General features: G+C 41.9%; 1 pseudogene; it reads right to left on the bottom strand.

Moving 5' to 3' along the window:
• Positions 1-13,976, bottom strand: part of LOC143388666 (transmembrane protein 163-like) — a 192,997-nt pseudogene that overhangs the window by 23,094 nt on the left and 155,927 nt on the right.

Here is a 13,976-nt window from a genome sequence, read left to right as displayed (position 1 = left end):
GGAAGCAATGCCAGGAAAACACTCACTTTGCCCAAACCTTTACTGCCCTCTACCTCGTTTCCTTTTTTTCTGTTAAATGTTTCCTCTCTCAAAAGGGATGCCATGAAGATCTACTGGCAGGGGCAGGCTGAGGGGAGGCAGAGCTGGAACTAGAAAAAAATGTGAAGATGGGAGTGTCTGCAGATAAACCACTATAAGAGTGGTCAAGGAGCTTGAAAGTCAACACCTAGGTAGGAAGTAGCAAGTAAAAAGTAACTGAAGATAGCAGGAAGAGAATGGATGAGTATAAGAGGGAGATCTCCAAGGACATGGGCAAGGAGAGATCTCAGAAGGCTGACTGTGTGGAGGGGAGAAGCCCTGTGTTCAAGAGATGGACCAGTGGGAGAAAGCAAGTGGAACCTTGCACTAAAGATAGGGGCATGGAAAAGAGGCAGGACAAGCCATTTCCATCCCCCTGCAAGCTGAAGAGTCACTAATAGCCAAGGTAATAATGGCTGAAGAACATGAAAAGAACTCCTACAAACCTGAGTTACAAGCCCAAACACCTGCAAACACAAGAGCCTATAGATCTAAGATTGACTGCCACTTCTACAGACAATAAGATCCTTGAGGAAAGTTTTTTGGCTACGGACTTACAGACCTAAAACACTTTTTACAAGAGTTCCATTTCCTCCTTTGTTCATGAGAGTACAGTCCCATCTCAGAGTCTTCTGGGAGCACATGCATCCCCACTGGAGAGCTCCCCAGTCTTCAAGAGTGGGACACTTCAGCAAGACCTGTTGGACAAGTCACCCCTGATAGAAAACTACTGCCCTGCTAGACACCACCCTCACAGTCTACAGGGCCTGGACACAAACAATATGAAGCTAGTGACAGTTGCCTGTAAGAAAATGAGCAATCAAGGGGCTCCCTGTTATTGCTGGAGTGAAGCTGCTTTGCTCTGGTGGGTGGGATGCATTATTATGCCAAAACAGTGGGGAGACAGACAAAGGGCATCTTGCAGGGCTCCCTTGGTATTCAAGGGAGAAGAAACAAAATTTTGCTAAGGAATTGTTCCTGATTTACAACACAGTTATTAAGCCTCTTGCTTCCTCTTCTTTTCCTTATTTTCCCCTTCTCTCTGTACTTCTTATACTCTGAGGCTCTTGTGTAAACAGAGAACAAAGATATGAGAGAAACAAGAGGTTTACCAGGAACCAGTGGCTCCTGCAGCCATTCTGCCTGGAATGGCCACCACCTCCCCCTCCTCCTGCTCCTGCTCCTTCCTCCCACCCTGCTATCACTGGTCTTGCCAACACCCACTTGTCCTTCAGAAGAATGGAGATTCTGCCCTCCAGGAAGTTCCCAGCACAGATCCCCACATCCCAGCTGATACAAAGTCTTCTCTCTGTTCTCATGTGACACTCTATCAAGAGACTTTTCACCTCAAACAGACTATATCAGCTTTTGGGGCTCTCCCCAACTGTGAGCCCCTTGGGAGCAAAAGGCATGTCTTCTGAGAAGTACTCCACAGAGCAATGTAAAATCTTTAGCCATTACTGCTATTTAACTCTATATCTCCAGTGCCTAGAGATAAAGTGACATTCAAGTAGCAATTATTATTAGTAGCAACATGTGGCCATGTAGGACTACTGTAATTATCATGGGAATCAGCATAATTGACAACATGACCACTTCAGGAGGTTGGACCCAGACACTGGCCAAGAGCTCAAGGCAAAGAAGTCATGGTCCTCCAAAGGCAGAAGAAGATAACAGGGTGGTCACAGATCAGAACAGTGAGCTCACAAGCAACAACTTGGATTCTAGAGCCTTGGAATCAAATACTACCATCTCCTTCCTGTGCAAAACATGTGACAGTTTATAAGGCAATACCACATTCATTATGTCATTTGCTTTCTACAATCTCTGCTGTGACGTTGGTGGTATTATACCTATTTAACAAGTGAGGAAATGATTCTTACAGAGGAGAAATGGTTTCCTAAAAGTCACCCAGCTAAGGAGTGGTTGGTTAGGTTTCACAGTCAGGTATTCTGATAGTGCATTCTATGTTCTGTGAGTGTGGCCCAGAGTTAGCTATGGCCACCTGAAGACTGCAGGAGAGCACTTATCAACCCATCCAGGAAACCACAGCAAAATCCCCAAGGGTCAGGGTTTCACCAAAGTCAAGCATCAGAGTAGCTGCCTTTGGACAGTGTGCGGTCCTGAATAAGAGGAAGACCAGGAGACAAGAAAAAGGGACTGAAAGGCCCAGCCTGAAATTACCACAGATCTCAAAAGTTGGGGTAACTTTGATTAGCAATTCAGAAACCTCAAAAAGCAGAACCTGAAGAGCCAATTACAGAAGAAATGTCTCCCAGTGGCAGTTATTTCTAATTGCTCATCTGATCCTTATTATAAATCTCTAACCTAAGTATTAAGTTAAACACAAGGAAACGAAGGTTCATGGAGGGCATGTGATATGCCTGTGATCATACAGTAAATAGGGGAAAAGCAGAGAGGAAAGTCACAACTAGACAGGGTCTCAGCAGCCATGCTGGCTGTGCCTTCCACAGAGTCCAAGTTTCCTATGTCCCCATGTTCTCTACTTGTCCTGCTGAATGTTCTAAGACTTCTTGGTTCACCCCAAATGGGTCTTTTAAGAGACAAGGTAGCAGAGGTGCCCTGGTCAGTGGTCTCAGGTGCAGAGGGTGATGCTGTGGGGTAAGGGGCAGGGGTGGCAAGAATAGCCAGAAAGACAGGGAAAGTATAGCTAGGGGCCTAGGCATCCTTCCTGTAGCATAGCCCTTGGCAGCATGGCCCTCTGGGAACATAAGGAGAAAGAGAACAGACAGGAGGACCAGGCCCCAAAAAGTACCAGGAGCCAAGACAGCCCTGGACCAGGGTTCAAATCCAGGCTGCTGCCTCAGAGCCTGTATGCTAGCAAAAAGGAGAAGCATAACCACCTGCCAGTTCTTATGAAAACAAGGCAGTATTGGAGTAAAAACAGAGAGAGCACCATGCTTCTTTTAAAGCAATCCGTATTAGACATCCACAACCTAGACTCATCAAAACAGCTTGTTATGTAACAAGTTTTATTTGTCAATAAATAAATGAAATAAATAAGGTGCAGTAAGTAAGGCAGTCAGAGGGTACCTGCTCATTTTGCTCATTTTTGTTTAGAAGTTGTTCTCTTTCATGCTATAAATAAATAAATAGGAATCCATTAACATAAGGCAAGTATTGACTACTCTATCACAGTACTGCCCAACTTTCGACTTCCAGAAGAACTACAGTCTGGGTATTTTCAGAAGCAGCTCTTTTGGAATCTGTTCCATTAACCAAACAAGGCACTGACTGCAGGCGGTAAGGCTTATCTTACTTGCTTATGAAGGCTCACAGCTGATGCCCCAGAGTCTGGTTTGGGGTTCCCCAGAGAGCCAGGATGACCTGATTCCTCCCCCAGCAAAGCCCTGAGGGGCTGGCATGGCTGTCAACGCCACAGAGGCTCAGAGCCAGCTGACTTCATGGTTGGGTAATTCCCAACTGCACAGCTCTCTTATTCAAAACTGACTCATTCTTCCATTTACTCTCAGAAAATTGTGCAGCTGAATTAAAAAGAAAGCAGCCCAGGGAACAGGGTTATAGGAGGGAAAACATGGCTTCAGACTAAATAGAAATCAAATGTGAAACTACAGCTCCACAGCCGGGGCAAAGGCCACAGGTATAACTGGGAAGGAAGTTCATGACATTAAGGCCCTAAGACCCTGGAGCCTGGTTTCATCCAGATCCTACTTACAGCCTGGCATCCACGAGAATTAGCAAACTCCCTGCATTCAGGCAAGAGCCATGTTTTATTTGACCTGCATGAAAGTATCCTCCCACTCCCAGGCAGGGTTTTCATTTTTATTTTTTTAATTAGTTGCCAATTTATTTCACAGTAGACACAGGTTTCTATTTTTTCCTCAAACCTTGCTGCTAGACCTGGCAACACTGGCTCATATTCTGATATAAAAACTCAGGGGGAGGACAGAAACTTCATATCTCCGGTAGCTACAGATCTGGTTGGCTTCTCCTGTTCTTGTTTGAGGACTGGGTTCTGCAGCATCTGAGTGTATAAATCTTAATTTACATAAAGCATTATGGAATAAATGCTCACTCTGATTTACTGCAGGCCAGAGGTTGGGGGCTTGTTGATAGCCTCTTGACATCCAGAAGCTTCTTGCACAGAGCAAAGAAATCAGAAGACCTGGTATTGAAAAATCTTTGGCCATGACCTGCATTTTATCTGGTCCCTGTGTGCCACTCAAATAGGAGGTCTCCTGCTATGCAGGAGGGAGCTTGTGCAGTTTGAAAGCCCCTTTTTAAACTGTTTATAGTGCTGAAGGATCAAATAAATAAATATAAATGTATATAATATATAAATGAAATAATATATATGTGTATATATACACACATATATATGTATGTATATATATGTATATATAAATGTATATATGTATATATATACATATATATGGATATAAATGTATATATGTATATATACATATATATGTATGTGTGTATATATACATATATATATATATATGAGACATTTTCATAATGTATAAAACACTGCAGTAAGTATGGGTTCCCCAAGGAAGGATTCGTTTTGGGCACAACCATGGAGCTCTTCACCCCCTGTGAACTCTACCTGGAGCAGGGCATCACGGTAGATATTTCTACCATGACATGGAATTTAAGTTGGTTAGCTTTGCTTAAGAGTACACACATGGGGTCTGGCACTGTGGTACATACTTGTAATCCCAGTAGGACAGGAAGCTGAGGCAGGAGGATCACGAGTTCAAAGCCAGCCTCGGCAATAGAAAGGTGCTAAGCAATTCAGTGAGACTCTGTCTCTAACAAAATACAAAATAGGGCTGGGAATGCGGCTCACTGGTTGAGCACCCCATAGTTCAATCCCCAGTACCTGCCCCCCAAAAAGAAGAGTTGTACACATGGGATAATAAGAGAATGTTCCCTGTGAAAAGTGGTTCACCTACCAAGAAAAACACAAGAAGGCTCTCTACAAGAGCTGTGAACACAGTCATCCATCCAACATCAAGTTAGCCCTCCTGGAAATTGACTTTTAATGCCTAAGTAAATGAATGTGCTGACTGGTTAATGCTGAAAATTTCCACTAATAAACATTTCTTAAAGTTGAAGCATATTTTCCTGCCCTGAAAAATGCAAAAATGTTATCAGTCATTCAACATGTAAAGTTATCCTCAGTGACTTCATAACTTAGATTCAGAAAGACTGGAAAATGGGATAGCAAGCTTGATAGAGGAAAAAGATGAAAGAGTCCAAGGCCCTGGGCAACCAGAAGATCAGAGTGAGAGAATTCACTAATTAGGATGTGAAGAGCATAGGAGTATTACACTAATATCTGCTTGAGCCAGCTCTGTTCTGAGAAAGAGTGACTACCCTAAGTGTGCATTCCTACCCTGGCATCCATCTTTCCTCCCTGTCACTGAGTTATTAGAGAATAAGCCTTGGGCCAACTGTGGTAATGATAGTTAAAAGGGATGCTGTTATCTCAGCCTGAGAAGGAGGAAGACAATAACTGAACACAGGCATGTCAGTGTCTCTACTGTATCCAATAGAATTTTTCTGCTTCATTTACACCATCCCCATCAACACACATGTACACACACACACACACACACACACACACACACACAAATGCAATAGATCACCCCAAGAGGATTAGAATGTTCTTCCAAAAGTGAAATAAATGTCTGTCTGGGCCTCATATAAGATGATATATGTGGCCAAGTTCAAATCAAATCACATCCTGAGGAAAGAGCTGTATTTTGCATTCAAACTGCTTTGAACTTGTACACAGAGAATTATTGTAATGGCAGCATCTTCATCTTCTGGAAACCAAATCAGTTGCCTTCTATGAATATTGCCTGAAACAAGACTCTAAAAATATTTCTTTTCTTAGCATTCAAAAGGGGAAAAGGAAAAAAAAATGTCAAGAGTTTGGGTAATGACTCTCACATAGAGAACAAAGCAGTCAAGACACATTTAAATATGAAATTGTATCCTCCAGTTTCTATATTCAAATATCAGCTGTGCTAGAAAAACTCATGTGAATAGATTTATGCATTGAATTGAAGTGCAAAGGAAAAAATAAATAATTCTTATTACAGAAATCGTTGAATGAATACAGAACAACAGATATAAACAATACAGATTGGATCACTCTGCTACACAAAATAACTCAATTTTTCTTTATTAAAACAAAGACATCTTATTTTAAAACTAATCAGAAGACCTAAGGAGAAGAACATAGACCCAGTACCAGCTCAAATATTTGGAGTTTCTTCCTCCTGCCCAGTGCTTTGCTCTGCCAACTCATTTGTATCCCCGAAACGAGTTCTTCCAGACCCCCCAAAATGTTGTACGTTCTCTCTGAACCTGCTAACCCCCACCAGTAAATCTGTGGTGAGAGGCAGCACAGGAGCTGGTACTACTGGGAAAGACTGTTAAGGAAGAAGAAGAACCTTACCACTTCTGGGAGCAGCCTAGTTGAGAGGTCATGGATGGCTTTGACCACTATACATATGGATGACAGAAGGAATATCACCCCCAAGATGACACAGGCTCTGAAAAAAACAAAACATTAAGAGTCTTAACTGGGAGAACTCCATACTGCTGAAGAGTTGGCACAGTTGACCACGATGAGCACACCATCTGAAAAGTAAATTTTGCCATAATTCACTGCACCCCCCCAGTCCCAGAATTGACACCAAGTTACTCTGGGAGAACACAGTTCAGGATTTTATCAACAAAGGCAACCTCACAGGTAAGGGGTTCACCATCCTACATCACCTTGCAGTACTCCATGAATGCTGGCAATGGAAGGGTCGGCCATAAAAGCGTCATGGAAGCCATCTCCCTTGCCTGGCAAACTTGCTGCTTCAATCCCGCTCAGGCTAAAGGGTGAAGAGTTTAATAACAGAGTGGAGACTGGCATGGGACATCCCAAGCTCGGCCATTTAACTTGTTGCAGGTTCTTGGTCAAGGAACTGAAACTCTTTTTAGCTTGTATTTTCTCACCTTTTGGTTAGGAATAATATGTCCTACCTGAAGATGAAATGAAATGATGAAGTAAACCGTTGATGATTATAGCTGAGACAAAGGCAGGCAGCTCCCGATGCCTCTTCTGGATATGACTCAATAAAATACAAACCTTTGGATTTTCCCAGCCAAAAGAAGGAGAAATGATTTGATAATTAGAAAAGACAGAGTGTCTATGGTAAGAGAGAGGAAGGAAAGAAGGACAGGAAGGAGAGGACAGAGAGGATGACAAGAAAGAGAGAAGGAAAAATAGAAGAAAGGATGAGGTCAAGCAAAATACCCAGCCCAGGAGGAGGCAGGAGCCAATGATAAGAGTAGATGATACACAACTGGGAAGGTCAGGGGGAGAGGACTATAAGAAAATCTATGGGGTTCATGACAGAATCTGGCAATCCAGATACAACAAATCTCAGGAGACAGAAAATGAAAGTAAACAAGAGGAAATGCTAATCCTAATACAAGGGTCAAAATACCAAAATGGAGAGGAAGAATACAAGGACAACTACAATTAGTTTTAGATCATTCCTATCTCAACATGGTGCTACCATCATTTGGAAGCCTCTTCCACCAGGTAGCAAATAGAACCAATTTTCAGGGCTGGGGTTGTGGCTCAGTGATAGAGCGCTTGCCTAGCATGTGTGAGGCCCTGGGTTCAATTCTCAGCATCACATATAGATAAATAAATTAGAAAATCAAGGTCCATTGACAACTAAAAATATATCTTTTAAAAAAATGTTTTTTCATTATTCTTCTTGGATTCCCTCTTTTGACTAACAGCACATTCCCAAACTGTTCACCTAATTTTGAAGTGGAACATATGTACAATCCTAATAAACCCGTGGATAGATACAATCCCCCTAATTTAGAAGTGAGGAATATAAGCAGGTGAACCCACGGCATGGAATGCACTTAGGAGTCTTCTTACCCACCCTCTAGTGGTAGGTTTTATCCTTTCAAAGACACAGAATGAATCATTGCAGGCTGGAGCAAAAACACACAAAAAATGAACACATAGATAGAGGAAAAGGTAATGAATGGGCTAGGATCTTGGTGGAGACTTGAGCAAATGGATGAGTCACCATCAGTGCCATGCATTCTTGTAATGAGCCCCCACGGAAAAACATATGCTCGAGAGGGAGAAAAGAGAATGTGGGCAGTAAAAACACATGGCCATGGCTGACCAGCTCAGTTGAGATGGTGCACCTGGGGCAGGTGACCAAGTGCTCTCAGGCCCTTACTGGAGGGTCCTTTAGTAACTAGGGACTGGAACAAAGGCAGGGATTCCCCGAGTTTCAGGATCAGTTTGAAGCAAATACCAAGCACCTCCTTGGAAGATGGCCAGCTGTACTCAGTGCTTGGAATAACCATTTATACCTGAGAGCAAAGGGACTGGAAGGGGTCCCAGTACAGACAAAAAGATTGAAGTCAATTAGGCCTGCAACATAAGGTTTGTTTGTTTGTTTGCTTTTTTGGGGGGTTACTAGGAAAAGAACCCAGGGCCTTGCACGTGTAAGCTAGTGCTGTACCAATGAGCTACATCAGCAGCCTGCAAAATTTTCATTTGGTTTTCCAAGAGTGAAAAAAAAGTAGGATTTATTCAAGTGAAAAATAGAAACAGAAGTCTTGCAAGAGCAAGAGGTCAGTTTTGCAATGTGGCTTTTTTTTCCTCGATTCACAAAACTCCTGGGTGACTGGAAAAGACTCCTTTTTAGGTAAATTCAATCACAAACTAAGCACCTCCCAGCCACTGCACTCTTCCAGGGAACTTTTTTTTTTCTGCCTGACTAACACCCCAGTTCGATATATCAGACTCTAGGGTAAACCTAGACCTCTGCATTTTTTATAAAAGCTTCCAGGCAATTCTAATGTGTACTGGCCTAGTTTAATTTTAATCTAATACTAATGCAAGGCCCAGACCCAAGTGAAGCCCTGTCACCAGGGAGCTCATTCTATGAGGCAAAGTCCATGACTCCCTGGAACAGAGGCAGGGAGAGAGTGGTCACTCAAGCTGGCAAGGAGGGAAAGACTGGTCTCATGGCCTTTCCAGGCCCCAGGCCCCACAGAACATGTGTTTACTGATTCGCTTTTTCTCCCTGAGAAACAAATAGGACAGCTAGACCTTCTCTAGGTAATTTGTCCACTATATCCTCTTCTCTATTCTCCTGGGGGAAAAAGGAAACAAATAGCCTTGGGTTCTTCCGGACAGGGAACAGTGATGCACAGGAAATCTACTTCTGTGAGATCACTGCAGGCATGGCTTGATCATGCACAAAAAGTGGGTTTTTATTTTATTAAATTACTTAATATATGTATATTAGTTAAAGCATATGTATATTTTAATTTCATTACATTATTCAAGTACATATGCTTAAGACAAGTTTAAATACAGCAAGAGCCTCGATACATAATTTCTTGCTTACTTATTTTTAATCAAAGCTACACTATAAATTCCTTAGGTCAAAAAAATATCTTAAAATAAAATTTTAAAATGGACATTTAAAAACACATTTTTATTTCCTAATATCTATAGTAGCATGTAGCAGGATGTCTCAAATGTATCTGTAGAGTGGATATAAACATCAATGGATTAATTAATCACTAACTGATCTGTAAATTACTCCCTGTAGATTCTAAGGGGCATCAACTGTTAGGAAGAAAGAGACTCTTAACCCTTCAGTCAAATGCACATGGAGTAGCCCACACTGTAAAGTGATTCTGAAATATAACAAAAGTCAAAAGAAAATGTGTGATCTGGTTTAATAGACTTGAGTTTCACAGAACTTTAATCATTATTTTCTTCACCGAGACACCTGAGAAAATGCCCAAAAATGTTTTAAGAACTCACTATCAATTTCTTTTAAATGTGTTACAAATTCAAAAACCACAGTAACCCCTCCTTCAACACTGCTGGAGCCTGTGTCTTAGGACCCAGCCACTCTGACAGCCCGAAGCAGCTATTAATAGCAGAGGGTGTAATGCTATTTTTATGGCTTATTAATAATATATTGTGTTTACACAGAAGCTTTCTCCTCAGGCACTCAGAGTTCTGCACATCAGCTCACAAATCCCCTGGAGGCAACTCACCAGACCTAGGTTTTTGTTTTTCTCCTATTTTATTAATGAGGAGGAAGAAAGGTATGTTTCATAAATACAAGGAGTCAAAATCGCATGTTGAGGACTAAGAGGCCTACCCAAGGTCACCCAAGGAGTTTGAAGTCTACTCAGAAATAGAACCCAAATCAACTAATGCCCTCCCAATGGCCACTCCCAGTCAATCATCCAACCACTGAAAGACTCTGGATGTTCAAATCACATGCTCAAACCAATAAAGATTTAGGTCAGGAGCAAACATGGCTGCTTCTGCATCTGTGTGAGCTACTTCCAAGCTTAAGGATGGATGGCAAAGGGTGGAAAAGGATACCTACTCCCCTAGCACATGTGGCCTTCACCTGGATAGGTTGGCAAGACAATAGGACACTGAGAAGCCAGGTCACCAGAAAGCACATCAATATAGTCCCCCGATGAACCCAGACTGAAACTGATCTTAAATTCCCACTGGACCACATCAATGTTTATAGCAGCTCAATTTACAATAGCTAAACTGTGGAACCAATCTAGGTGCTCTTCAACAGATGAATGGATAAAGAAAATGTGGTACATAAACACAATGGAATATTAATCAGCCTTAAAGAAGATCGAAATTATGGCATTTGCCACTAAATGGGTGGAGCTAGAGAATATCATGCTAACGGAAATAAACCAATCCCCCCAAAATCAAAGGCCAAATGTTTTCTCTGATATGTGGATGCTATTTCACAATAAGGGGACTTGGGGCTAGGGAAGAATAGAGGTCCTTTGCATTAGATAGGGGGAGTCAAGGGACAGGATGGGTTATAGGGGTAGGAAAGATAACAGAATGAATCAGACCTTATGACGCTATGTGCATATATGATTACATAAACAGTGTAATCCTACATCATGTACAACAAGAAGAATGAGAAGTTATACTCCATTTATGTATGATGTGTCAAAATGTATTCTATTGTCATATGTAACTAATTAAAATAAATTAAAAAAAATTCCCAAGGGACCAGCAGTTATCACAGTGTGAGCCACAGATCAGTAGCATCCACACCACCTAGGAACTTGATAGAGAAACAAATTCTGAGTAAATCCTCCCCAGCCCTACTGAAGCAGAAGCTCTAGGATAGGGCCTTCCAGTTGATTCTAATGTGTGTTCAAATTTAAGGAACAGTATTAAGACACAATGTCCAAAAGAAACCTAGTGAAATCCAAAGAGATGGCCAAAGCCATTACAAAGAAATGATTAAAGGGGGTTAAACTCACCTTTTATTTTCCAGCTAAAAACTACGAATTGCTAACTGTGCATAACATTGGAAATCTATGAATAATCTAGAATCATTACTTTTTGCCTTTGAAATTATAAGGGCAAAAACCTACTGACAGGTATTCACATCCAAACTGAGGTCAGACTGAAAGTTCGGTCCCATGTCAATTGCAGGTTTAAAGGTCTATAGCTCCTACTCATGAGGCCTAAGTCCTGGCATGCCAATTCTAAGTAACTTCCCCTCAGATCAAAAGAGCCACGCACCAGAAGCTTCTCCCATCACTCTAATTTACAACAAGCCTAAAACACAGTGTAGCCCTGGCAATTAACCAATTCAGGTCACAGTTTAAAGCACAATTATTTTGGTGATCATGTTTTATTATAGTCTCCAAAGCACTTGTAATCTGCGGCATTGTTCAAGTGTCAAACAAATAATGAAAAATAAAAGACAGTGATATGAGCATGCTTAGCACTTAGGACTCCACCGTTGCGAATGTTCATTTATTCATAGCTCTTTCTCTCCATGAGTTCTGCCATTTCAAATAAAGCCACAAACCAAAATTGGTTTGGAGGCAGTATAAAAGGAAGGAGAAAGTCAGTAATGAATGGTGGTAAGACAGTCCCCCATTCTCTATCATAGCTATGCCCAACAAGCACCATTTTGCTTGAGATTCTGCCCCTCCCCTCACTCCATCATTATCACCTCCTGCCTCCTCTCTTCTTCAGCAGCTCCCTCTCTTCTTCTAATATTTTTATACTATCTTCATCTCTTTTCTTGACTCTCCTGGGCTCCAGGTCTCATTTCCTTTCTCTGTTCATGTTCCCATCTCCCCCTCTTCAACTTCATCCACCGGCTGTTTTGTGAATGGGTTGCAGCTAGGGTGAGGTTGAACTGGATTGGGTATGGTCCCTCAGAACAGAGCTCTCCAGGCAAGAGGTCCATCCCCCTGTTCATAGTTAGACCATCCGTATCTTCAGCATGCAACAACTAAAGATCTCTCCTTTCTCAACAAGTGTCCATTTCCTTTTATCTATAATAATTCACAAGCTGAACTGAACAAATAGAAATCCCATTCCCCACCCTCCACACCTCCAGGGATAGAAACTAGGGCCTCTAACATACTAGGTCTTTTCCTTAAGAAGTAGGGAGAGGAAGCTTTTAAATCACACAGAAATCTTTCCAGAGGAGCTCTGAGTTGACTTTGAATGAAGTCAAAAGTCAATCCAAAGGAGCTGACTTGGTAAAGAGGGATAAAAAGCAGATTCAAAGGCATATCAGATTCCTTAGTTCAGCACATTTATACTGTCTAATTACTTTGTGCCAAGCACCATTCTAGTGAGCAGGCCATGAAGATATCTGGTGGAAGAACCCTCCAGGCAGAGAGAAGAGCAAGACTCTGAGGCAGAAGGTCTGCCTGACATGAGGGAGATACATCAAGGCAACCACAAAGGGAATGAGAAAGAGGGAAAATGATGGAGGTGAATTCAAACAGTGAGGATCCTATAAGGTCTTGGTGCCGTTACAAGGATGAAGGCATTTACAATGATGGAAAGCCACAGGGGACTAGAACTTGGAAATGACTCTGTGTGGCATATTTTAACCAGATCACTGATGCTTGGCAACAGCAGAAATGAAGAGAAGAAACTGTTAAAGTATTCAGGTCAGCTGAGAGCATGACAAAGGATGTCTTAGGTCAGTATAATCACACTGAAGGAGTGAGGTTTTTGGTGATGGTCTGATTCTGAGTCTTGGTTTGTTCAGGGATATATTCCATTTTATTAATGCATGATATTCAACAAAAAAAAGTCCAGATGATGCAAGCCTTGGGACCTAAGAAAAGGGAAAGATGGAGCTGCCATTTCCTGAGGTAGGAAGAATGTGGGAAAAGCATGTATTGAAGGGGAAAGATCAGGAGTTCAGTTTTGGACATGCTAGGTTTGAGATGTCTGTTAGACATCTGTTATGGTTTAGATGGGAGATGTTTCTCAAAAACTCATGTGTGAGACAAGGCAAGGAAGTTTAGAAGTGAAATGATTGGGTTTTGAGGGGCCTTCACCTAATCAGTGAATTAATTCCCTGATAGGGATTAACTGAGTGATAACTGAAGGCAGGTCAGGTGTGGCTGAAGGAGGTAGGTCACTGAGGGAGTGCCTTAGGGGTTTATATTTTGTCCCTGGAGAATGGAGTCTCTGTCTCTCTCTGCTTCCTGGTGCCAGGCTGTTTTCCTCCACACTTTTCCACCATTATATTCTGCCCCACCTCAGGCCCAGGGGAAAGAAGCCAGCCCTCTATGCACTAAGACCTCTGAAACTATAAGCCCCCAAATAAACTTCTTCTCTTCTAATTGTTCTTGTCAGGTATTTTTGGTCACAAGCAACGAAAAAGCTGATAAAATAACATCCAAGTGGAAGTGTTGAAAAGACAATTGGAGATGGGCACTTAGATTCAGAGATAAGTTTAAGTGGAGGACATAAATTGGGAGTCATCAGCACAAAGACTGCATTTAAGTCTCAGAAGTGGGTA

Source organism: Callospermophilus lateralis, unplaced genomic scaffold (assembly GCF_048772815.1).
Source record: "Callospermophilus lateralis isolate mCalLat2 unplaced genomic scaffold, mCalLat2.hap1 Scaffold_196, whole genome shotgun sequence".
Taxonomy (NCBI): domain Eukaryota; kingdom Metazoa; phylum Chordata; class Mammalia; order Rodentia; family Sciuridae; genus Callospermophilus; species Callospermophilus lateralis.
Note: the sequence above shows the minus strand (reverse complement) of the source record. Positions and strands in the feature narration are given on the sequence as shown.